The following is a 25,380-nucleotide window of genomic DNA, read 5'->3' as shown; positions in this document are numbered from 1 at the left end:
CATTACCCGGACTCTTCCATAAGATACACTACTCCAAAACTATCCCCTGTACCAGGGAGCCATCTACAAGGGCACGTTAGTGCTTAGATGGCTGAGGAACCTGAGGAGGCAGGTGTAACGACTTGCTTTTCAGCGTGCCTTCACACTTCTTTGGGCTCCCGAATATTCCTCTTTTCCTCAAAGCTTTGATACTAATGTACATAAATAGCAATAATCTAATTTCCTACTGTGTGACCTGAGGAATATTTGCTCCAAGGAATGTTAGATGGTTATTCACAAAAAGGGTTGCTGACGTTTGGAAAACACTGTATTAAACAAAACTGTTATACTGCATTTATGCAGGACTTCTTGGAAACTTTAAGGTGTAAGGCGCATTACAGATCACCAAGAGATGAATAAAACATGTCATTTCCCAAACTCATTTGATCATAAAATCCTCCACTCTGCCCTCAAGCTGACCTCAAGACTAGTGTTTCTTACCAAAACAAAACAAAAACAAACAAAAAAACTAGGGGAAAGGCTAAATTATTTCCCCTTACTTCCTTTTATTCACAGCTCTGGCTCACCAGTTCCCACCAGTTTTATTTCTCAAGGGAGATAAGATTGTGGTCCATCAGAAATAATATTTACCAATAGATTTCCTATCAGGGCTCCTTCAAAACTACTGAATAGCTCCTAGGCACAGGAAGATACTCTGGTAACAGGGAACCAGCTCTCTGAAGCAGCGAGATGGGGCAAATGACTGACTCATAAGCAGCAATGGTACCACTTGAAGACACCAGAGCTTCAATCTCTTTCACAGCCCTGTCCCCCGGGTCCTCCTCCTGGTTTTCCTGGTTCTCCGTGTGGAAGTATGTTGAGGCTTTCTATGTACATCAGGCGAGGCAAGAGGTCAAGACAGATGACAAGGTCAAAGAACTTCTTACAAAGGCTCCCCTCTGGGACTGCTCAAATCATTAATCCAAACATTCAAAGCCAAACCCAAGAGCTGACTGGTGTGCCCCAGGCAGCTCACACACATCCAAGAGCTACTCAATTGTGCCCTTTTGAATCTGAGAGTTTCATCTGATCCCTGAGAGTCCACTACTTGAAAAGGTTGACATCAAGAGAAACAGAAACCTCCTTATAAATGTAAATGTCTTAGGAATAGCAGATACTGTACCTGATGGCTGCAATCCTGCAGCTCCTGCTTGACCTGACATTGGCTTAGGCCCTGCTCCCTCTCAGTAACTCGAGGGAACTGGTCCCTCACAATGGTAAGCAGTACTCTGAGTCATCCAACATGCAGCAGAGTAGATACTCAAAACATTTTAACACACCATCAGGGTGGTTATTATCCAAAAAAAAGAAAAATAACAAGTGTTGGTGAGGATATGGAAAAATTGGAATCTTTTGCATTGCTGGTTGGAATGTAAAATAGTGCAGCTGGGACACAGTTTAGCCATTCCTCAGAAAGTTACACAGACTTACTATTTGGTTGGTGCAAAACTAACTGTGGTTTTTGCCATTATTTTCAACCTTTTAAACCGCAATTACTTGAGCACCAACTTAATATTATGATCCAGCAATATATGTTTGGATATGCACCCAAAAGAACTGAAAGCAGGGACTTAAACAGATACATGTACACCACGTCCAACATTACTCACAATAGCCAAAAGGGGTAAACAACTCTAGTGGCCATCAACAGATGAATACAAAAACAAAATGTGGTACATACATACAACAAAATATTCAGCCATAAAAATGAAATTCTGATACATGCTACATCATGGATGAACCTTGAAAACATTATGCTAAGTGAAATAAACCAGACACAAAAGGACAAATATTATATGAGTCCACTTACACGAGGTGCCAGAATAGGCAAATTCAGAAAGATAGAAAGTAGAATAGAGGTTACTAGAGGCTGGGAGAGTTAGTGTTTAATGGATACAGAGTTTCTATTTGTGATGATGAGAATGTTCTAGAAATAGACAGTGGTGATAGTTACACAAAATTGCCAAAGCAATTAATGCCACTGAATTGTACACTTAAAAATGGTTTAAGTGGAAAATTTTATGTTTACCAAAATTAAAAATATTTTTAAAAATTTCTTTGTGGGGGCCGGCCCGGTGGCTCAGGCGGTTAGAGATCCGTGCTCCTAACTCCGAAGGCCGCCGGTTCGATTCCCACATGGGCCAGTGGGCTCTCAACCACAAGGTTGCCAGTTCAATTCCTTGAGTCTCACAAGGGATGGTGGGCTCCGCCCCCTGCAACTAAAATTGAACAGGGCACCTTGAGCTGAGCTGCCGCTGAGCTCCCGGATGGCTCAGTTGGTTGGAGCGCATCCTCTCAACCACAAGGTAGCCGGTTCAACGCCCGCAAGGGATGGTGGGCTGCGCCCCCTGCAACTAACAACAGCAACTGGACCTGGGAGCTGAGCTGCGCTCTCCACAACTAAGACTGAAAGGACAACAACTTGAAGCTGAACGGCACCCTCCACAACTAAGATTGAAAGGACAACAACTTGACTTGGAAAAAAAGGCCTGGAAGTACACACTGTTCCCCAATAAAGAACGGTTCCCCTTCCCCAATAAAAAATCTTAAAAAAAAAAAAAAATTTGTTTGTGGTAAGAAATGCCAACACATTTATACTGTTACTGTTACATAATTAATATATCGTGGTTTATTTTGATCTTTCCTGACCTTTGCTGGTTCATGCTCATCATTTCACGTTGTCTTTAAACTGTACCAGATCCGCAATGAGATAGTAACTGTCCTGACCCCTAATTTAAACAAATCATTTCTTTTGAGGCTTAATCCCCAACTAAAGTTGAAAGACAGGGGAGAAAGGGAAGAGAGGGGAGAGAAGGGGGAGATGGAGGTTTGAGAAAGGAAGGACCACTGACTTGGTCATTTCAAAGTATATCCCATGCGTATGCCCCAGGAGACCGCCTTGTTTGGCAAGACAGTTCACTGGTTTGCCCGAGCTCCTCAGCAGACCAGACCCGCCCACCACAGATTCCATCCATTCTGCTACACTTCCTATGTCCCACTCAGTAAGTCCTCTCCTTTTGAAAACTATTCAGCAAAACACAAGCTGAACAGTCCTTCCAATGCTTACTAAGTCAAGCCACTACCTGTTTTATGGTGCAGCAGAAACCAGAGAGCCCCAAATCTCCACACCACTGAGGAAGCAGAGGCTGCCTACGCAAAGAACACACTGGAGGAAAGGTGAGGCCACGTTCTCCCTGTGTTATGTAATATAAACCCTGTGAATACAACTGCCGGTGAATAGCTATTCTCTACCCTTCAACAGCAGTTCTCCGAACTCCAAAATTTAGAAAACAGGCAAGTAAACTTGAAACTAGATGGTGATAGTTTATGTGAGGAATTATTAGCACAAGACCCCCACTATCTATTTTCCAAATCCTAATGCTGCTGGTCTTTAAGGAGGGAAGATATGGGAAAGAGGAGAGAAATGAGGGGAAAACACATCTTTTCCCCCAGACTGGGCGAGGAATGGGCGTTTTCCTGGCCAAGCAGTGCTCACCACGCATGACCTATAAACAGAAGTGATCCTTCTGCCATCCCACCTAGGGAACTCTGTCCCTGGGTCAATGCAACAGTCTCCTTTTAGCCTCGCACTCCAAGACTTTACAGAATATGGGGGATGAGTTAGGTTTGCCACAAAAATTAAAGTAATTGAAACCACATTTTACTGAGAACACAGAGGAGCTAAGAAAAGATACTAAATCTCAAAAGTGATCTCTTCTTGGAATGCTGTCTTGGAAGAAGACACAAGACAGCTCACAATTTTATTCAATTCCTTTCCAAAGGTTTCACCCAACTTTAATCTTTGGGCTACAGAAACAACATATGGGAGCTTAATTAAAACACTTCGGGAACCAATAAGGAAGACCATTAAAGCAGGTTTTTGGATCAATGTGAGTTGAATGGGAAGAGCTACTTTTTATTTCTGAAAACTATCAACTACAAGGTATCAGGGGCTTTCTGCAGCCTTGACACCCGCCACTTAAGTTGTTCAGGGCACAAGAATAAGAGCATGGGACAATTTTAGACAGAAGCAAAGAATGCATTTCTAACCCCAGCCACACTTGGTTACCACTGGCAACAAAATATTCAGTTTATATTTGTGTAGCTGTTTACAGATCACAAAGCATATTGCTACACCCTGTCCTTTCATAAAACAACTTGGTGAAGTAGTTAGGAGAAGTATTAGCATCATTACGACTCCCCACCCTTTGCCGACCGTTTTTTACATTAGTAAAAAAAGTTCAGCAAGGATAAGAGGTTTGTCCAAGGTCATTCAGTAAACGGATGCCTCCATTCAAACTTATCATCAGACACCATCTCCACCCTCAGTGCCTCAAAGACCATTTCTAGAGGACGTCCAAATCTGCATTTTCATCCGAAACACGCAAGCACGAACCCTACCATCTGAGACACGGGTGTTTCCATGTTCGCTCACATACCGCGGCCTCGGACAGAACATGCCACCTCCCCATCCAAACATTTGCTGTTCTGTCAGTAGTACCATCGCTGTCAGACATCCAGGCATGGAACACTGATCTTAGCCTGGACTCTTTTCCTCATCCTCCCCACTCAAGTTTAAATCATGCCTTGTTCTCTTTAACACAGATCAACTGACAACTTCCCTTGCAGTGAGCACACATGCATCTGTTTGACTTGGCCCTTCCCATTTTCTCAACCTTACTTGGACCTCATTATTTTATGTTTACCATTCCAATATTTGCCTACAGATCTTCCTGCCTCCAGCCTCTCCCTCTCCAGTTCTTCTGCCCCATTATAAATTATTCTCCCTGAACCACCACATCATATCAGCACTGTGCTCCTACGTTTGCAGCAACTCCAAAGCATCTCTTGGATAATGCTCAAGATACTCAAACACAATGAAACTCTTTCCAACCCCATCTTCCACTACTCTTCTATAACACTAATATTTGCTTGATCTTTCCATTTCCCCCAAATCCGTGAGGTACTTACAATCCCACTCCACTCCACTAAGGAGCTCCAACAGTGAGACTCTGGCCTTGTATGCCTTTGCTCACGTTTTCCCTCTTTCTCATCCTCCCCAACCCCTTGCCTCCACTACCAGATTGTAAAACCTCGGAGAATGATCATTACATCTCATGTCTATTTCACCACAGTGCACGCCAAAAGCAACGCCTGCCCAACACACACATCCAGACAAAGCTGACTGACAATGAAAGAGACACCTCAAGATCACAGGCCCTTCTGAATAAGGAGATGGGGTGTGAGGTTCTTCATATACAAAGAGGACATTACAAAGAAGTCAGTCATTTAATATATATTTATTGAGCATCTTTTACGTGCTCGGAGGTATCGTGCAGTAGCTTGATAATTTGTGTCTTGAACCACTGTAGTATCATATGGCAAAAATATTTAAAACCGTATTCCTGAATTTTCTTCTAAATTTCCAGGAAGAGTGCTGTTTGAATTTCAGATAATTTTAAAGACCTGAGATAATTCTTGTTTAGGGAGGAGATGGCAGAGAAAGGACAAGGATTAAAACTTATTTAAACCAACTGAACCCAGGCACTGGACTGATATGTTACTCTGGACTGATATGTTACTCTGGTGTGTCTCTCTCTCTCTCTCTCTCTCTCTCTCTCTCTCTCTCTCTCTCTCTCTCAATCTCTCTCTCTCTCCCCCTCCATCCCTCCCTCCCCCCACACACACTTTTAATTAAAACAAAATATGTAATGCAAGTTGAGGTTGGAGTTTTAAAGAATCATTTCATTTTCTGAGCTGTTCAGCAGCAGCATAAAAGCAGACAGTGTTGAAGGAAAGACCACACTTGGGCCATACAACAAGATTCCAGGGAAACATCCATCACAGGACATGCCCGAACTTTGGTTCTGTTATGAAGGATCTGGGCTCTTCTCCTCCCTCCTTTCTCAGATTTGACACTTCTCAAAAGTAGCATGAATGTACAGACAATTTTGAAATTCTCTTCCAATTCCTTCCTACTCTGTGAAATGGGCACCGGACTACAGAACAGCTGATACAGAGGTTACAGCACAGGGTTACAAAGAGATGATGAATATAGTTTTGAGGTCATGTCTTTCAACACTGAGAACGGCTGGCTGCCTCTGTGATTCTAATCCTCCTAAAAGGCTTCCTCTATGAGAAGCAAACTCTAGATTCAAGATGAAAGGTTTTCCTTTATCACTGAATATTTGGAACTTCATTCCAGATTCTCCCTTGCCTTCTTTTATTTGTAAATACAGGAATTCCCCTTCTTACTTTGCAAGAATATTGTGCTTCACGATAACACGTAAAGTGTCTAGCCCTGGCACAAAACAGACAATAAATGGTGGCTGATTTTATTTTCAGATTCCTTCCTTGGTATAAGATTTTCCTGGGTTGTTGCTGCTAACTGAAGTTATGAACCCAAACAACTCAATCTCAGATTGTCTAAATTCCACACACTTAATTATCACAAAAACCCAACTGCCTGGAATGAGGGTGAATAAGGGATACGCAGGCAACACAGGTCATTTAACACCCTTGCCCTGGCTTTATGAGGGTGAACGTCAATTATGCTGGTTTAATCAACAAAAGGATCTTTGGGTTCACAAAGTAATTCACAAAGCTGCAAACCAGTAACCTCTATACACCATAAAGAATCGGCGGATACATTACAAGGCGAAAGGGCTTCTTCAGAGAGATTATTGCGCTTATTGTTCAAACAATTACATATGATTTATCTCTTTTTATAGTTATACTGGCTTTACCACAGATTTTGGGCAACTCAGGGAATGGACCTATAGAAAATTTATCTTTATATCTATAATACCTTACAGTTTCTAATAAACACACACGCAGTTTAATCTATGCCATACTTGTCTCAATAGGGTTCTGAATAAATCAAACAAAGGAGGCTGACTATTTCAACTGCTGGGAAAACACAGCTTTGAATAGAATCAGCAGCTATCAGACAAGTACAAAGTGTGACAAGAACCTGGTCCGACCCTCCTAACAGACACTCAGAATTCTTATATCCCTCCAATCTGAGGACAGAATAAAATTCATTTACAGTAACTCATACATTTTTAACTTGGGAGTTTGGACAACCAGCAAATTATTATGCTAATATATAAGGCACAGTCCTAACAAGTTCACTCTACCAGGCTTATGTACATTTTAAAACAAAAAGACAAAATTAGCTGATTTAAGATTTAAAGCAAAAGTCTCAAACTGTACTGCAGTCACAAATCAATGGCTACATATGGGTTTTGTTCAGCCCACACGTTAATGTTTCCAAAAAATAAATTTTAATTGTCAGCATTTAAATTGGAAATTTCATATAAAGTTTCTTAATCCTGTTATCAAATGCCACTCTATTAGGGGGAAAAATAATTAGACATGACAACATTGGATACAGATTCCCAACAAAATCCCTTCAACTGAAGTCCGAGTTATCCCTTTAAACTGGCCTGTGCTCTCCCGCTTGCTCCAATCTCCAGCCAGTCCCATTTTACAGATGGGGAATCTAAGCTTAGAGATTCTCAAAACACAGAGCTAGCAAAAAGTCTGTGACTATAACTAACTCCAGGACTTGCACTCTTAACCATTCTGCAACTTGACCTCCAAATAAAAGACAGTTAATGTTAAAAGAGATATTTAAAAGACCTGTATGTGAAGTTTATACCTGCTTTGTTCACAACAGCCTAAAATCTGGAAGCAACCCAAATATCCAATGGACAAATTGTGGTACATCTATACAATAACAAGTATTCAGCTGTTCCTCAAAAAGACATGAATAAATCTCAAAAGCATTAAGTAAAAGCAGCCAGACTCGAAAGACAACACATCCTATGACTGCATTTATCGAAATTCCAAAAAAGACAAAATCATAGGGATAGAGAGTAAAATTTGAGAACTCGGGGCCCGGGGTGAAGAGGAGAATGAGGAAACTTTTCGCAGTGATGGAAATGTTCCACATCATGACTGCAGAGATGGTTAGATGACTGCATATATTTGTCACAACTGAAAATTGGGTACATTTTATGTAAATTTTACCTCAATAAAGCTGCTTTTAAAAAGAAGTGTTTAGAAAATTCTATAAAACCACTGAGAAGAGTCTAACCATCTCCACCTGGGAAAGTGTGGGAAAGCGTCGGGAAAAGGTGAGTTTTGAATTGGATCTCATCATAGAACCATTTAAAGGTGCATAAGAAGTAGAAAACACGGTATATAAGCAGTCATATTCTGCACTGTGGTTTATGAGAAGTAGCATCTCTGAATACAAAGGAAAATGCTTCATAAAAGGAAAGAGATGGATAGAGATGGATAATTAGTATTTGAATAGGTATCAAAGACAAGTTGATCCTACAAGATTTCCCAAGAGGGAATCACCTCAGACATATATTGTTGTTCATATGCAAAAGAAGCAGATAGTGTGAAAGAAGTTTTGTTTTTAAATAAAGCAAAAGGAAAAGGAAGAATCAAAAAGGGGGAAAAGGCACCCAAAGGGAATAAAGGTAGGAATGAAGACGGAGGTGAAATAAAGACTAGGGGCACACTGGGTCAGAATCAAAGGTACCTTGGTACCGACAGATTAGAAGAGAGAAGGGAAGCGTGTCAGAACTTGATGAGGGATTAAAAGTAAACGTAAAAACTGGGGAAAAAGACCAACCAAAGTCAGAGCTACAGAGAAAAGAGCCCAGAGACTTGACAGTAGGCCCAGGAGAATTAGCGGACAAGGGGAAAGCAAGAAAGTTCTTTTCTCCTAAATCTCGCAAAGTAGTCTCCTCCCCCGCCTCCATCTGCTCCTTCCCACCCTCCATCCCCCCGCCCCCTTAGATGAAGCCCTCTCATACCCAACCCCATCCCACACGCGTCGCACACTTTTTAGACCTCCTTGACTTAACGACAATGCTTCCTTCACTGGTCTTCAAAACCCAGTTCAAATGCCACCTTCTCTGTGGAGCTTCTCCAACTTTCCCAGGCAGAGTTAGTAGTCCCTCTTCCTTATTTTCAGAACATGTTGTTCTAAACATTATCACAATGTTGAGCTGCAATGTCTGTCTCCTCTACTAGTCTACGGGCAACTCCAAAAGAGGATTCAATAGTAAGAACGAAAACGCTTACTAAAAAGCAGTCCCAAAAACCGTCAGGTCCACCCCATCTTACACAACACAAGTAGGACGCTAGGAGCCTTGCTGTTTGAAGGGATTCTACAAGTGAATCTTTTGAACAAGAGTACATCTACCCTACCCCTAGTTCTTCCCCAAACCATCCGGCACTTTCTTTGAAGTCTGATTTCTGTAATGCTTTTAATTTTCTCGGTGAATGGCAAACATAATTGAGAAGACAAATTGCATCAGGAATGGCGTGTAGCAAAAGAGTAACTTCCTCTAGAAAAGGAGCACCTTAAACTCTCAAAGGCAGAAGACTTTACTGAAGAAAATAAGCGTACAACAAGAATCTGAAGAAAACTGGAGCAGGACAAGAAGTCCGCAAGCTCATGACTTTCACGGGAAACTATCAAAGTCAGCAATACCCAAAGATAAGTGACAACATGACTTTGTAACAAAAGGTGTGCAAGTGGTTTTGGTGTTAAAAGGACAGAATGACAGGCTGATCAGTTACTGGGAATAAGCAGGGAGTGACTAGTTTAGAAAGTTGTTTAGGGAAGAGAGTTCCAGTATAGATTTTGGAAGAAATGTCAGGAACTGGTGAAAAGGCAAACAAGGCTTGGCTGGCGACGGAATGGGGTGGTACTGCAGTCACAAAGAACCACTGCATTCCCCTGCATCAAACTGGAAGTCTAGCCCTCCCCACCGTGGTGAATCAGAATTATTAGCAAGAATGATTTTATAACAGTGCTTCCTTCCAAAAGGGGACCCTGATATACAGATGAACAATTATCCCAAACCGCTAAGAAATGAGATTCCTCTCACATTTGCCAAGTGTGCCAAGAGCCAAACACAAATCCAAAGGACAAAAGACAAGGTTTTTTTGTGCCTGGAAGGAGTATTCAACAAGGCTAACGAATGGAATTTATCTGACAAAAAAGTTTAAAGCATTCAAGGGATTTTTTGACATCACCAAAATAGCCTCTATATAAACTTTGTTTAAAAGGGTCAGTTTTTAAATGAAGGCTTTCTATTTGAGCAGATGGTGATTAATTCCTCCCTTCCAACTAAAAAAAGCCCAACATCTCTACTAACAGCAGACTGGGTTTATTACCTTCCAGATAAATAGTTTTTAGCATCATTTATTTAAACAGCTCAGAAGCACTAAAAAGTGTTCAGAGACACAGGGGATATAGAAATAAGAGGCCGACTCTAAACTTAAGGAGCTCACCTGTTAAATGGGTAGAGAAATACTGTAGAGTAAGGCAAGTGCTAAAAAGATTAGCACTAAGCAGCAATAAAGCCAAGAGAAAATCGAATCCAGATTGGAGAGATGGTTCCAAGCAGCCCAAGGTATTAGCATATTCAAAATGCAAGAGCTTGAGAACACAACAACGATTTCCCAATATCCCTCTGTGAGATAGAAAATATCATTGATCTTTACCAATACAAATTAATAAACGGAGTTACCCACAGTCACCAAGCCAAACAGTAGGTTAACTAGAACTGGAAACTAGACGATACAGTTTTAGGCAGTTAAAATATGTTCTCCTTTCTAAACTTTCAGATTTGCACTTGAAATCCAGTTCACATCAAAAAAAAAAAAAAAAAACGGGAAAATATCACATTAAAACAAAGAAGAAAGCTGACAAAATTAAGGATTTGCCTGTGTTATATTTTCAGGTTAAGGCATCTCTGCTTCAGTGGGCACTTAGCATTACTTGACATTTTCCAAGGAGGTGTGGTGCAACCTGTATCTTTCTGGGTCTGATTTGAAAAAGTATCCTACTCTACTTAGGTAATTCTATAAACATCTCAGGCACCGGCATAATCAATGTGGCTTCCAAATGAATTGTTTTATATATATATATATATACACACACACACACATATATACGCATACACACGTATAAACACATATATATATATATACACACATATATGTATGTATATATGAGCTAGGTGTGTTGACTAATAACTTGCCTAACATCTCTTGAAACAGCTATACGAGGTTTTGTAAGGAATGATATGATAAATGCACTTTTAAACTTCAATGGGACCATACCCTTGAATATGTTAAGGTTCTTAGATATTATAGCTTAAAGCCAAAGTTTTTTCATTCTGAACGCATTTCTTAAATAGAACTTAATATTCCAACGTTCATTTGAAATGTGTTTTCAGGAAAACATCTATTTGCAAATGAAATAAAAATATAGAATACAAGGTTGTCATGTGCTCTAATTCTAAAAATTATTCAAGGCAGGAGATATATACATGATGCACATGCTCAAATATTAGTTCAAGTGCGTGTTTATGTTCTGCAATATCTGAACATCGAAGTACTCAGAACCCAGTGACTGATGTCAGGAAACAGGGCTTGACCAACTAACTACAGCCTTCGACCACAGGCTGCTCTTGTAAATAAAGTTTTATTGGGATATAGCCCCAAACATATTATCTATGGTAGTTTGCAGAGCTGAGTCATTGTGACAGAGACCATATGGACCACAAAAACCTAAACATTTGCCTGTTGACCCTACCTTAGAATCATCGGAACCAATGGGCTGACAAATTTATGTCCAGCCTAAGAGTTTATCTACCCTGGAAGATGAACTGAAATATGGTGAAAAAGAATTCTGCCCCAAAAACATCCAAGTAGAAACCCACATGGAACAACTGGTGATTCAAAGTCATAAAACTGTCAATCTTGACTAAAAAATAAACTTTAAAAGCAATCATAAAATAAACTTTAAAAGCGATCGGTCCTCTTAATCTTTTAAAAACTGCACTGCATTAATAGAATCAACATAGAAGTTCATCGTACCTGTACTGTCACTTGTACTTAGTTAACCACCACCAGGAACCATACTAGTTATTCCTTTACTCCTTACGCTAACATCCAAGAACGCACACACAATGAATGAACTAATAAACTAGGACAAAGTCTTTATAAAAGTTTCTTTTCCCTTGCCATGACAGACAGAGAATGGGATGGCAAGTGGAGCAAACAAAAATCTCTTCTTCTGGATGTATTTAGCCTCTTCTTTGCTTACTAGCTTAAAAACCCCAAAGATGCTAGATCAGTCATATAAAAGAATTACACCCAAATAAGTTCTAGTGGATCTATTTGCCATTCTTAGAATAAGAGGGAAAAAAATAAGCTAATATTTTTATTTGCTGTTAAAGTTATATTTAAGTACTGGAGTCTACCACCTAAACAGGGATTATATTTTTACGTATCATTCTTAACAGAACTGTGAATCAACCATGTCAAATTAATAGAGAAATTGATAAATCATTTGCCAATTATCTTTTCTCCAGTTAACAAAACAGTAGACAATGCAAATACCTAAATAATACAGCCAACTCTTGAACAGCCCTTGCATGATATATCTGAGGCATGTTCCTACCCCTAAGTGCTTAACCAAAGATGCATCATCAACAGCCTGGTACCTTTGATAATACCAATGTAGTCACAGGTTGTAAGTTGATGTTAACATAAAGTTAAATTAAGCATTTAATAAGTCCAACAGGATGCCGAAACAATTAAAGTACAATTAGTGATTTTGTAACTACTCAAACCATTTCCCCCTTCTTCCGTGGTGTTTCTCCTAACTATTTTGGATTTAAAAAGACAACTGGAAAAAATATTTAAAGTGCAATCAAGTGACAGTTTACCACAGATAACAAGATTTACCCAGAAGTCTTATTTTCTGCTTTTTAAAAAGAAGTCAGATCTTGATCCTATTTCTCACCTGCAGGTTATTCGCAAGACAAAGTCCTAAAGAACCTTCAAACCTAACGTAATTTTCTCATTAAGTTCATTTACACGAGCTACCAATGTGAAGGGGGCAAATTAAGACTAGGGGTTGGGGGTGAGAGACTGATCTTTAGAAGGTACCTTGATGAAAAAATGGAAACCCCGACAAGCCCTTAACTTTGTCTGTTTTCCTAGTCCTGGTTTTCTCGGTGCAAAACCCAGAAAAGCAGAACTTCCTCCTCCCTGTCTGACTCTATCTGAGGCCTGGTGTAGAAATTCAGACCTCTAGCTAGTTATCCAAGTACCTTCTTAAAGTAGTCTTAAAGCTCAAGTCCGCTCAGAAACAGCGAAAGGTTTACTATCTTGATTTAAAGGGCAATTACAGGGTTTGGCAACCCGGCTTGTCAGGAAGCGTAGGGCCGAATAAGAGGGAGAATCCAGAGACTGAGCTCCATCTAGTCCCAGGAACCACCCCCAGGGGCGGCTGGACTGCCCTCGGTACCTCCCTGCCTCCTCTGCTCGGGTGGGGAGAGCGGCGGGTCGGGGTGAGGCTCCCCTGAGCTACTTCCTGGTCCGATCGGACTCGCCTTCGGACACCCGAAGCGCCCCCAGCCCGGCTCCCTCGCCCTTTGCCCTGTCTCCTCCCCTCTCAGGGACCCACCGCCACCGGTCCCCTCCCATCTAACATGGCCGCCCCACCCGGCCCACCCCCGACACAGCCTACCCAATTGGGGGACCGCGGCACCGCCTCCCCTACGCCCATTGGCGAGGCTGCGCCCGTCTGCCTGCCCTATTGGACGGCAAGGCCTGCCACTCCGCGTCGAGGGCTCCGCCTCCGAGCAGCTTCAAGCTGCTTTGAGAAGACATATAAACAAATCCCGGGAGGGAGGCCCCTCTTGCCTATCGCTGGGGCGGGGACGGGAAGGGGGAGCAACTACTCCCGAGACACCCCTGCCTGGACCCTCCTACCCCCAGTCAGAGCCTCCCTGTCTCCTGCCAGCCCGGTTCCAACCTTTGTGGCTCCGGCCCTTACTCACACGCCCCTCTCTCTCCTCCTCCCCCGCCAGCCTCTCTTCCCCTCCCTTCCCCGGCCCCTCCCACCCGCTCGCTTCTCTGACAGGCCGGTTGCAGGCAGCCACGGCCCCGGGCTCTGAGGCAGCGGTGAAGGAGCTGGCGGCCCGGCAAGGCGGACGCCCGGTGCTGCCCATCCCTGGCCTAGCCTGCCTCCCGCCTGTGGGTCCCCTCTACCGTCGCCCCGCGCTTTTATGTAACTGTCCCGGGCCGAGGGTGGGGGAGGGGGCCTGGAGCCCCCGTGACCGGCAGGAGGCAGCCTGCGGCCCGCGCGCCCCCAGACTCGGCCCTGGTCCCGGCCCCCGCCCCGTGCCGGCCCGGCTCAGAGCCCCGGCGCTGCTGCCTCCTAGGCCAGCGGCCCTCCTCCGCCCCCCGCCTGGCTCGTCCCCCAGCCCAAGCCCTTGCGGGCTACGGGCTGCAGGCAGCGGCGCTCACCTGTGGGTGTGGGGTGGCTCAGGGGCTGGGTCCGGTTCCGCTGCAGGGGCCGCGGCCCCTCTCCATGCTGCCTCGGGTTTGTTTTGTTTATGTCCTTCCTGACGGGTTCCCGGAAATCGCGTGACTCGCCCCCCTCACGTGGGCCGCGGCGAGGAGGAGGAGGGAGGCGGGGGCCCGCCGGCCTCCGGCCAATCGCAAAGCGTTCTACAGCCCGGCCAATGAGGAGCTCGGCTCAGCAGGGCACCCCTGTCACATGACGCCGGAGGGGCGGGTTGCCGGGAAAAACCAGGAAGAGGGGGGCGGAGCGTGGACTCGGCGCCCGCCACTGCAGCGTGGGCGAGGGCCGTCTCTGATATCCAGCCTCACGCACGTTGTAGAGGATGTTCGTTTACAGAGGCTTTGACCTCCAGCGTTTTGTCTGATCGCTCAACTACGCGGTTGGGCCTGAAGTGTCCGTATGCCCATTTTACAGTTCAATGAAACTTGAAGGGAACTACGGGAACAGAGGGCGTTAATTAGAGGGGGGATTGTATCGACTTTCTGTTTTATAAATATCCTACCCATCTGAACTTAATTCACTGAGAGACTGACCTTGCCTTCAGTCGTTCAACTAGTATTCACTCAAATAATTCATTCAACTAATAGTCATTGTGCCCCAGACACGGGGATAATCAGATTGCGTGCACCCTTAAGAGAGAGAAGACCTTTACACAAACTAGACCACTAGAAGCGCTTGGATAAAAAAAGCCTTCATAACACGGGGCCTTGAAATTCTCTTGTGCTTCCCAACCCTATTACTAGCAATAGCGACCCTTTATTATTGAAGGGGTACTATGTGAGGGACTTACTGCCTCATTTAATTATCCCTACAAGCACATGCAATGGTAATACACCAATTTTCAGACAGGGACATTAAGGCTCAGAGGGGTTAAGTTAAACTTAAGGTCAGGCAGCTAGTAAATGACCCAGCTATCATAGCCTGTGTTTCCAGACTACTTTTCTACTTCTGAGCACAGAACAGAAATCTGATTTTAGTAAGCATAGGGAATGTAGGATTAGGGGACTGAAATGCTTGGCCAGTTTCCTTCAGGATGCCAGTTTTGTCTTAGGAGTAACTGACTTTGAACACGTAGCTCTTCTTTGCATTGATCTAAGGAAGTAGTATAATGTCAACGTCAAAGCAATGGACTTTGGAGTGCGAAAGACTTCTATAACAAGCTTCAAAAGGACAGGGACTCAGTGTGTTGTTTATCCTCTACCTTTATCCAGGTTTATCCTCTACCTGGCACATAGGCAGTCATTAAATACTGGCTGAATAACAACCTGGATTTGGATCCCTGCTCTCTACCACATGTGAACCAGCACAAATTATTTGATTTCTGCAAGGCTCCTCTATAATATGTACCTCATGGGGCAGATGTGAGAATTCAGTCAAAAAATTCATATAAGCCCTTACCATAGTACATTACGTATAGTGAACAATTAATGAATGGTAGAACTATTACTAGATTGTTTCAAACGCATCGTAGAAGATCTACTGTAGATGAAATAGCAAGTAAGGATAACTCTAGACTTTAGCAGCTCAACATCCACTAAAATAGTACTTCTGTACACAATATTAGTAGGAAGGTATATGTAAATACCTAAGAGGAAAGTAAATCTCACCTCTGTATCCTTCAAAATGCCATAAGATCTCAATACCCAATGAAGGAATGAGTATTTTCCCTACTGCACGGTAAATAGCATTTTTTTTTCTTATTTTAAGTCTAACATATACATTCTAATTTTCCATATCAACTGGAGTTTAACATTGAAACCCCAATAGAAAAACTAGCTTGGGAAGTTTGTGCTATGCTTCCTCTCACTCAGTCAATGAAATTCATGCATTAAATCTCTTGGAATACACCATACGCTATCCTCTCTTTTAATACTATTTTTGGAAAAACTCCAGCAGATGGTTAGCTCTGCCATTGTTACACTGCTCTCAGGACACAGGCATTTTCACCGCCTCTACTGGGCACCAGTTCCTTGGAGTCAAGGACCAGCCTGATCCTTCTAGCACTAGGCTGTGCCCATTGAAGGCGTTTACTAGGGAATTACCTTGGATTCTCACCTTTGCATCTTCCAGTGTCTTGGAGGACAGAGTTTTGGCTAACAGAGACCTTTCGATCGAGGTTTGTTCATGACTATACCCTGTTCTGAAGTGAATAAAATCACTGACTGTTAATTTGTGTTTCCCTGGGGGTTATCCTGCCAGATTATGCCACAAAGTTGACAGGAAGCTGGGGCTCTGGAATAGCACTGGCTTGAGGTTCAGGAGGCTCTTCTTGTTCTAGCCACAAAGTATTTAGTAATCAACTGCCATCGCCACTTCCAAAGTGCTTAACCTTGCTCCTGCAGAATCATATTGGGACAGCCTGAGTCAGAAAAGTATGTTTTACAAGAACGTGAGACAACGGCGGGGAGCAAAACAATACTTAGGGCTCCATTGAATTCTTAAAAATAAATTAGCTCCTTTTTTGAGTAGGTAACATATACATGGCACAAAATTCAAAAGGTAAAAAAGGTACTCAGTGAATATCAAGTCTCCCTCCCACCCGGGTTCCCCTTCTCAGGAGCAATCAGTTTCCCACTCTGTGTATCTTTCTAGAGATATTCTTTGTGCAGACATTTCACCCACTTTAAACCTAGATGTATTTGGAACACTGTTATTGGACCCGAGACCCCAATTTGAACTTGACCAACTAGGAGGTCCAGGGTGAGAGGCTGGACCTCTCTGGGTTCCAAGTTCCTCACCAGCAGGGATATGGACTAGAACCGGATGTTCTCTACAATACTTCTAACTTTAACATTGAGTTCTCTTGAAAAAAACTAAAGCAGTTGCCATAGGTCCGAACTTTCCTTATGGCCTGAAAGTTTAAGCTTCATGTGTGTACGTCTTCGCGAGAGCCCAGACCGAGCCCAGCCTGCTGATTATGCACATGTCTTCTAAGCGAGTGTTATCCTTTTGAATCTAAGTGTTTCCTTTCAGAACCCCCTGGACCTGTGTGGTATGTTAAGATTTCACAGCTTCAGAAGTGAGATGAATTAATTCAAAGCTGGAAGATCTCCAGGAAAAGCTGTGTCCTTCTGTTACTTCTAAAAACCGAGTGCTCGCTTCGGCAGCACATATACTAAAAACCGATTTTCTTCCTGAGAAGACGAGCATTGCTGAGGGTGAATTAAAACGATATACTAATTGAGGGCTGGCAGTGGGTACCCATCCCTCATTCATCTCTCCTAAAAGATATTCTTTGGGGGAAGAAGAAAGATCGGTTCTTCCCATTGCCTTACCTCTCTCAAGAGGATATAGTGTTAAGTGACAGCTCTGAGCTTCTGTTTCTCACTTCTCCCAGAAAGCGCCAAATTCAGTCCCAAATGCTTTTCCCTAGTCTATCATTTACTTATCATTTACCTGATTCCTCAGTCTCCAACCCCAGAACCAGGCCTGCCCTGGGATAGGAGCTTAATAACCACTGGTGATCTGAATGCACAGATTAACACCCCAAACCCTATTCACCCGCCATGACTCGAGATCCCACATCTTCATCTATTTCTGCCCTCATTAATCTCCTTTCCTCTGCCTCCCAACTGAGCACTTAATGGACTTATTGCTTTCTAATATTCACATCATGTGCCTTGATATCATTTCTTCAATTAAATCAAGTTGCCTAAACGCTAATATATCCTTGAGTTACGGAGCATGCGAGGCACTGTCATTAGACGACATATTCAAGTCTGTGTTCAGGGATGAGTAGAGGAAGGGAAGGGAGAGAAATAAAGAAAGTGACATTTGTTGAGTGCCTAACAGGTACACAAAGGCACGGTCCTTGCCCTGGAGGAACGCGGAACCTGGTAAAGCAGACTAAGATGGAAAGCCGACAACACGAGAGCGTTTGCAAGAGGGAGTTTGCAAGAGGGGTGGCCCTCGGGCGGTTGTTAAGAACATGACACATGTGGGTTTCAAGGCCACTTTCTCGCAGGACCGGATGCATAACAGGTGCTCCCCGGTGCTGGTCGCCCCTCCCCACGTCCACCTGCCAGGGGGAATATGACTGGAAACTTCTGAGAAGACAAGCCGCAGCAGAGAAAGGAAAGTCGCATGGTTAAGAGAAAGCAGCAAGCAACTCAGACTGTTTTCTGATTCCATTATTTTCCGGCAGTTTCCCTGTTCCATTTCACTAAGACTGAAAACTTCTAGGACAACTAATAGTTCCTGTGGGTTTTGTTTTTTGGTTTGGTTTGGTTTTTTGTCAGTGCCGAGCTGAACACACACTGTTAGTATCAGCAACTCTAACTGATAGCAAACCAGGAAGCGAGGGAGCGAGAACAATCTAGCATTTGTTGTCGGAAAGACTCCCAAAGGACAGGTACAATGAGACATTCTTGTTGGTGAGGCTAGAAGTAGGACGATAAAAACACAAAGTGGAGGAACAGATTGATAAGAAGCAGGAACCAAGACCTGTAGCCATAATAGTTTGTTGAACCACAAATGGACACACACGCCCAAGGACCCAATTTGGTGTCAAACTGTGAAGCTGGGTTTACAAATATAGGAAGTAAACAGTTCAGAGAGATTGTTATGGGAAAGAAATAAATCATAAAATGTTCAGAAAATTGAGGGTGACAGTGGGGCGTCGTCTGTATCCAGCTGTTTCCCCCCCACCCCAAGTTCACAAGGTCATAAATTTTCTCCACGCTACAGCAAAACCGGGACGGTGCCCAGTAGTTTTGAGTTTTCATCCTGTTTTCAGAAGACCCGGTCCCAGAGTGAGATGTGTAAATGCGATATCCTGCACCTGCACTCACTCCTGTCACGGTGAAACATAAAGACATGAACACACCTGAATGGCAACTGGAGATTCTGTGTTAGGAGGGGCAGTACCAGGGGAAAACCTTGCCCTCGCTCAGCCCTGTACTCAGTGGCCACCTGCCTTTCCATACGCACCCTGAGGGCACCTGCTCCCTGCCAACCTGGGCAGTGCACCCATCACTCATGCTCAAGCCAAAAGGAGTCTGGCTGCAGGAGTCCTAGGGAGCTGGCTACAGCTCTTTCCCGCTGCCCCTACAACCAGTCGGCGGGACGTGAGGGGGCTTCTTGCCCACTTAACCAATCACCTCTTCCCAGCATGGCAAGAGAAACTTCACCTTTGGGAAAACTGGGAGTAGCACTGGGAATTGAAGAGGGATTAGGAAAACGTGGGGGGAATTCTCTCCCCCTAACAAAGGACGTATAACAGGTTTGGGCTCCCACAAACGCCACGAGAACAGGGAGGACCCGGTTGGTGGTTTTCCTCTCTCCTCTCTGGGTGAGAAGAGGAGTTGGGAGTATTAGAAAGGAGGGCAGTACCGCTCTCTGCCCTGCCCTGGCCCAGTTACAATTTGGTGACATGTGAGGCAACACCTGTAGATTCCTTAGGGCCTGGCACACAAGCACCAGGTAAAGATTCGCAATTGCTGTCATTATTGACAGTGGTTCTGAGCTTTTCTGGGGGTCTGATGAAAGCCCCAGACTTCCTCTCCAGAAAAACATACACAAGTATACATGCATCTAATTCTGCAGGTGATTTCCAGGAATGTGCAGATATGTGTGTAATGCCCTATGCAGACCCACCAAGGTCAGAGGGACACACTCCAGTGTGCAGGCACAGCTGCATCACTTGTGGGGCCAAGTGCAAAATGAAGAAGACATAGGGAAGCTTACTCAAAAGTATTAGGAATCCCGACGAGAACAGAGCATTAAACCAGGTGCGGGGCCTCCTGAGGGTGGAGCAGGGGTCCCAGGCTCAGGAAGCTGGCTGAGCAAGACCTGAGAGCTCCATGTCAGACAGCTGAAGCTTTACCAGTACTTGACGCAAAGGCAACATCTAGAAAATGGAATTCACAAAATGTTCATTTGAGAGCTGGCCTCCCACAGGACTCGCAACACATTAAATAACACTTATTGTGCACCTACTGTGTACAAGGTTATAGGGATCTCACCGTTGAAAAAGCCAGGGATCCAGCCCAGCAAAACTTTTGCAGCCTCAGGGAGAATACCCTGTAAATTATACAGTAGGGTGACAGAAATAAGCAAAGGCTGCTGTGGGACCCCAGAGGGGTCACAACTTGGGAAGAGAGGAGGTGGGCGAGTGCCTCCAGGGCCTGACTCTGGGGTCAGCCAGCGGAGCTAAGAAGGGTGAGAGGTGTTCCAGGTAGCGGGAGGCATTAGTCACTCAGCATCCTCAGCCACTAGAATATTGTTTTGAGTTGGCCCAGGGAGGGGGGAGTGGGAGTTAGGGGAAAAAGGGCCAATGCATTTCACAAGGAGGGGGCTTTAACTGAAGCAGTGACACAGCCTGAATGAAAGATTTGCTTAGAGCAGTTGGGAGTAGAACAGTGGGGCTTTTTCTAACCCATGTGGCACCCCAGAACATTAATACCCCAGGCTTCCACTTTTCTATGTGGGCAGAATCAAAATCATTGCTCCCTTTTCATTTCCCCGTGCTGTCGCTGTGAGCACCTACACAAAAGGCCAGTTTTCTAAGCTGAATGCTCGGCGCTGTCCTGCACAATGGAAACGGTTAATCAGAATTGCTGTGTGAACCACTGGTTTTCATTGATTCAGAAGCACTTTAGTGCTTTAATAAATCTGGCTGACTTCACTTCCCCTGACTTTGAATTACTCTTAAAAGAAAAAAAGTGTGTGTTATATAATGTTTAAAGTACTAACATTATTCTAACAATGGTTCCCCCCCCCCCGAAAACACCATTTTTTTTTCCTGATTATAATAGTAACACATACTCTCTGTGGAAAATTTGGAAAACACACCAAAGTTGTAAAATAAATAATCATTGTCAACATTTTGGTCTATTTCCTACCAGGACTTCTGCTATGTACATAAGTTTAAAACCCCATTTTTTCCCTCCTAACATAATATTCTATTATATTTTGTTATTAAAGTAAGTTTTATTGTTTCTTCTTTTTACTGAAGTATTACATTTTCCCTGGAGAAAATGCTGGGGGAAAAAAAATTAAAATTATTTCCAATTACCATCCAGAGGCAATGTTAATAGTTTTGTTGTTTGTCTTTTCACTCTCATTTTTAGGCATATATTCTGGGGGAAAAAATTATTAAATTGGTGCAAAAGTAATCGCGGTTTAAAAGGTTAAAAATAACTGCAAAAACTGCAATTAAATGCTCCGTGATATTCCTTCATTTGGATGCAGCATGACTTATCTAAACGTCTCCTTATGTTGGGCATTAAGGTTACTTTCCATTAATTGTGCTATGATAAATATCCTTTACAGTGGTGTTTTACATTGTGATTTTTTTCCTTTGAAAAGTATGGATTTTCTACAATTTCATCCATTCAACTCTTGAGAGACAGCTGAAATAAAGGGCTGGGGATAAATGCAATACGTAACTTTTGCTTAAGAGTCCATCTCCATTTTAAATATATTTTCCTCAAAATGAAAGAGAATTGCATCGACAGATGGGGTAATGAAACTATTCTAAAATCTTACATAGATATTTAAAAATATCATTTAAATATAGTTAATAAAGGAGCAACTAACTCTCCCAATTTTTGAAGATGAAAATCTTCCATGAGTCTGAGCAACAATTTAAAATAATTTCTTAATTCTAAATCTGCCTCAGCATGGCAGGACACTGACCACTGCTAAAAAACCGGCTAGAAGAAGTGAACAAGAAAAGTGCTACTTCTGAAGCAACACCAACGAAAGATATAACAATTGTTGGGTCAGTGACAAGGGTATATAGACAGCACTGTATGTTTAAAAAAACAACAAAACAATGTTGAAAGAAACCAGTGACTCTGACTACATCTTCAAATGCATGCCGGAAATACTTCCATTCTGGTACAAGAGCTAGTAGGTAGAACCTGGAAGGGCAGGAAGGATGTGGTCCAGACATTTATGCTACGATTGTTTCTAAGTCATCCATCTCTCTGAGAGAGCTCAGGCCTGGAGCCTGGTGCGTGCCTTGAATTTTTCTGTAACTCAAATACAAATGGCTAATCAAAATAGAAACCACATGTAGAAAAACAAATCAGGTGGCTGCTCTGCTGGGGCCTATCTTTACAGAAAAGTACGGTCAGTGGATCCTGGAAATTTTCATTTCTTTGGAAAATACCCTTTGTGTATTATAATTTACAAATCATCTTCACCACCACCATCTCATTTGGTGACAACCTCGTATAGCAGAAAGGGCAGGTATTATCCTCATTTCATAAATGGAAAAACTAAGGCTCAGAAATGAAATGATTTGTCCCAAGTTACATAGCTAGCAAGTGATGGAATGAGACTGCATGCAAAGCTAGAGTCTACAGGTGGTCCCCAGAGGCCACACATGTTCACCTGGACAAGCTCTGGAGGCCCCACAAGGGAACTGGAAGAGGAAATATGATTCACAAGCATCCACCTCAGACACTGGGTCATGGCGTAACAAAAGGGTTCAACTGTCAGGATGAGATGAGAACACACATCTGAGTTTATAGATTAACTGCACTGAATTCTTGAGCCTTTCATAAATGAGCACCCAGGCTCAAGGGTTAAGTGACTGCCTAGGCAAAGGGACCTTGGTGAGTTTCCCTGAAAATCTGAATTGATGTCATCAACCCTCATGTCCTAGTAATACCGCCAGGTGGGGACAGTCACAGTACCTGGCCTTTTGGGGCTGGCACTCAATCTTTCTAGTTCCAATTTGGCTAAGTAATGAGCTCCTTTCCTCTTCATAGGCTTTATGCGGAGCCCATTACGGTCTCATTAGGATTACGTGCCAGCAGGGTTTAGACCAGGGGTGTCCAAACTTTTTTCAACGTTTTTCACCAAGGGCCATATGGGGTAAAATACACAAACAGCCGGGCCACTCACTTGAGGTGAAGTGCATATTGCCTCACCTGGTTTATTTAAGGAAACTAAATATATTTTTGGAATTTGCTGTGGGCCAATTAACAATGGATTGTGGGCCGCGGTTGGCCCGCGGGCCGCAGTTTGGACACCCCTGGTTTAGACAGAACCCTCTAGGTTCAGGCCTGAGCTGCTACTTAATTTATTAGGGCCTTTTACCTCCTGAGAAGGCTTACTGAGTAGGACGTGGCGTTTCCTTCTGGGGATGACCCAATGTCCCTGGTAAAGTCCTTTCAGTGATCCTGTCCTTGTCGGTGCCGCCAACACACTCCTCTTCCTCCCTCGTGTCTGCAGGAATCGGATCCCGCCAAATCGCACACAAGTCCCAGTGCAAAAAAGCAACATAATCCAGTTTCCTTCCCAATGTCTAACTTAGAGCAAATGAGAACTAGAAAAATGGATCGGTACAAAGTAACAGAATAAGGCAGAACTCGGGGACTTAGCTCAGCCAGGCTCATGACCTCTGCCTTCAACTATGCCATTAAATTGGAAATGTGCCAACCCACCATCATGAATGAGAAGAGCTCCCAAAGCAACCGCTCAAGCTCTGCTGTAAGCAGGCCACGGCTGAGGTCAGCTCCCTGGCAGCTACTGCTGTACGCTGAAGTCAGGACAGACAAAGCCACACTCAAGAGGAAGTACCACTGCATTACCGACAGTCACGAGGCTCGGCTACAAAACCATGGTGGTCTGCTGGAAAGCAGTCCGGGGCAAGAGGTGGGAAGGTTTCAGACTGGCCCCCAGCGAAATGGGCTGCAGGGCCTGACCTGAAGAATTTGGTACACTGCTGTGCTACAGTCCACTTTCCCCCGCGGGCTGAGCTCAAAGACCTTGGCATCCTGTGTAACCACAGTAACCACCAGCACTGCTTTCTCAGATGACAAATATTGATTGAGGGTCAAGTAAGCTGCTCCAGTGACAGATAGTTTGGTCACCCACAATGGCAGAATTCTTCCCTCTCACCCGAGGCCCCGAGTTGGCTCCTGACCAATGCAACTGAGGGAGGCAGGGTGGCGAGCGAGACGAGCTCCCGAGTGGGACTTAGCAGACATGGACCCTACTCCCCCCGTCTGCTTCTGACCAGCTGCACTGAACTGGGCAAGCGATTTTCCCTGTCTGGGCTCAGACCCCTTATCCAGAAAACGATGGGGTTACCACATATCACTATGGTCCCTTTGACGTCAAAACGTCAGCTTTATGGATTCCATGAAATTAGGTAAAGAGGCCCTTTTAGTAGAAATGTAAACGATGGGATTGCCGAATGTTCAGGAAAACTTTAAGGTTAAAAGGAAAGTAAAGAATGGAAAGAAAAATGAAAGCAGGAGAGCCATGTCAACTTAAAACTCTCTATGGTCATGAGAATAGCAAAGCAATGAGTTCAGAGTTTGGGAGGAATAGGAAAGTACAAAACTGCAAAACAGGAAATCCATTCTTGGCTGGCTGTCAAAGAGCCATGAGCTGGTGAAAATTTAAATCCATTTTAACCAATAAAATCCCCAAATTAGTGAATTATTGAGATGCCTGCTGTCAAAACAGCGTTACTGCCCTATCCCAGGCTTTTTACTCACTCTCGGTTTCCTCATTACGTCTAAGGGCGTGATGGTACAAGAACTGCTGGTCCCATCTTGTCCCTACGTCTGGGACTGACCTGCTGACCATCATAATCACTTTTTTTATAGACAGTGGACTTTTTTATGGACCATTTTATGGCCTTGTATTATATTTGGATGGTGCAAAAGTAACTGCAGTTTAAAAGGTTAGGAAAAAAAAAATTGCAAAAACCGCAATTACTTTTGCACCCACCTAACAGTTCCACATATAACCGATCTTATCTCTCCAAGTAGCATATCAGCCCTTGAACTTGCAGGGACCCCAATCTCCCCACATCTTAAGATTCTTCCAGTGCCTTGGCTACAGTGGGCAATCAAATGTTTACTGAATGATCAAGGAAAGTACTTACCAGTCTCTTTAGGCACCTCAAACTAGTTGGCCAGGTTGATACATCCAACCAGACTTTGAACTATAAAATCCTT

At 43.6% G+C, this 25,380-nt stretch overlaps 1 protein-coding gene across 2 annotated transcripts in view; it reads right to left on the bottom strand.

Moving 5' to 3' along the window:
• Positions 1–14,516, bottom strand: part of CREBRF (CREB3 regulatory factor) — a 47,674-nt gene extending 33,158 nt beyond the window's left edge. The window contains exon 1 of one of the 2 annotated variants that reach the window (XM_033096252.1): positions 14,398–14,516. The gene's annotated coding sequence lies outside the window, so the exon portion shown is untranslated. Of the gene's footprint in view, positions 1–12,886; positions 13,283–14,397 lie in introns of those variants that run through there. The other variant, XM_033096253.1, reaches the window with a different exon arrangement.
• Between the last annotated feature and the right edge of the window lie 10,864 nt (positions 14,517–25,380).

Source organism: Rhinolophus ferrumequinum, chromosome 24 (assembly GCF_004115265.2).
Source record: "Rhinolophus ferrumequinum isolate MPI-CBG mRhiFer1 chromosome 24, mRhiFer1_v1.p, whole genome shotgun sequence".
In the NCBI taxonomy this organism is placed as follows: domain Eukaryota; kingdom Metazoa; phylum Chordata; class Mammalia; order Chiroptera; family Rhinolophidae; genus Rhinolophus; species Rhinolophus ferrumequinum.
This window is presented reverse-complemented; position numbering and strand designations above follow the sequence as displayed.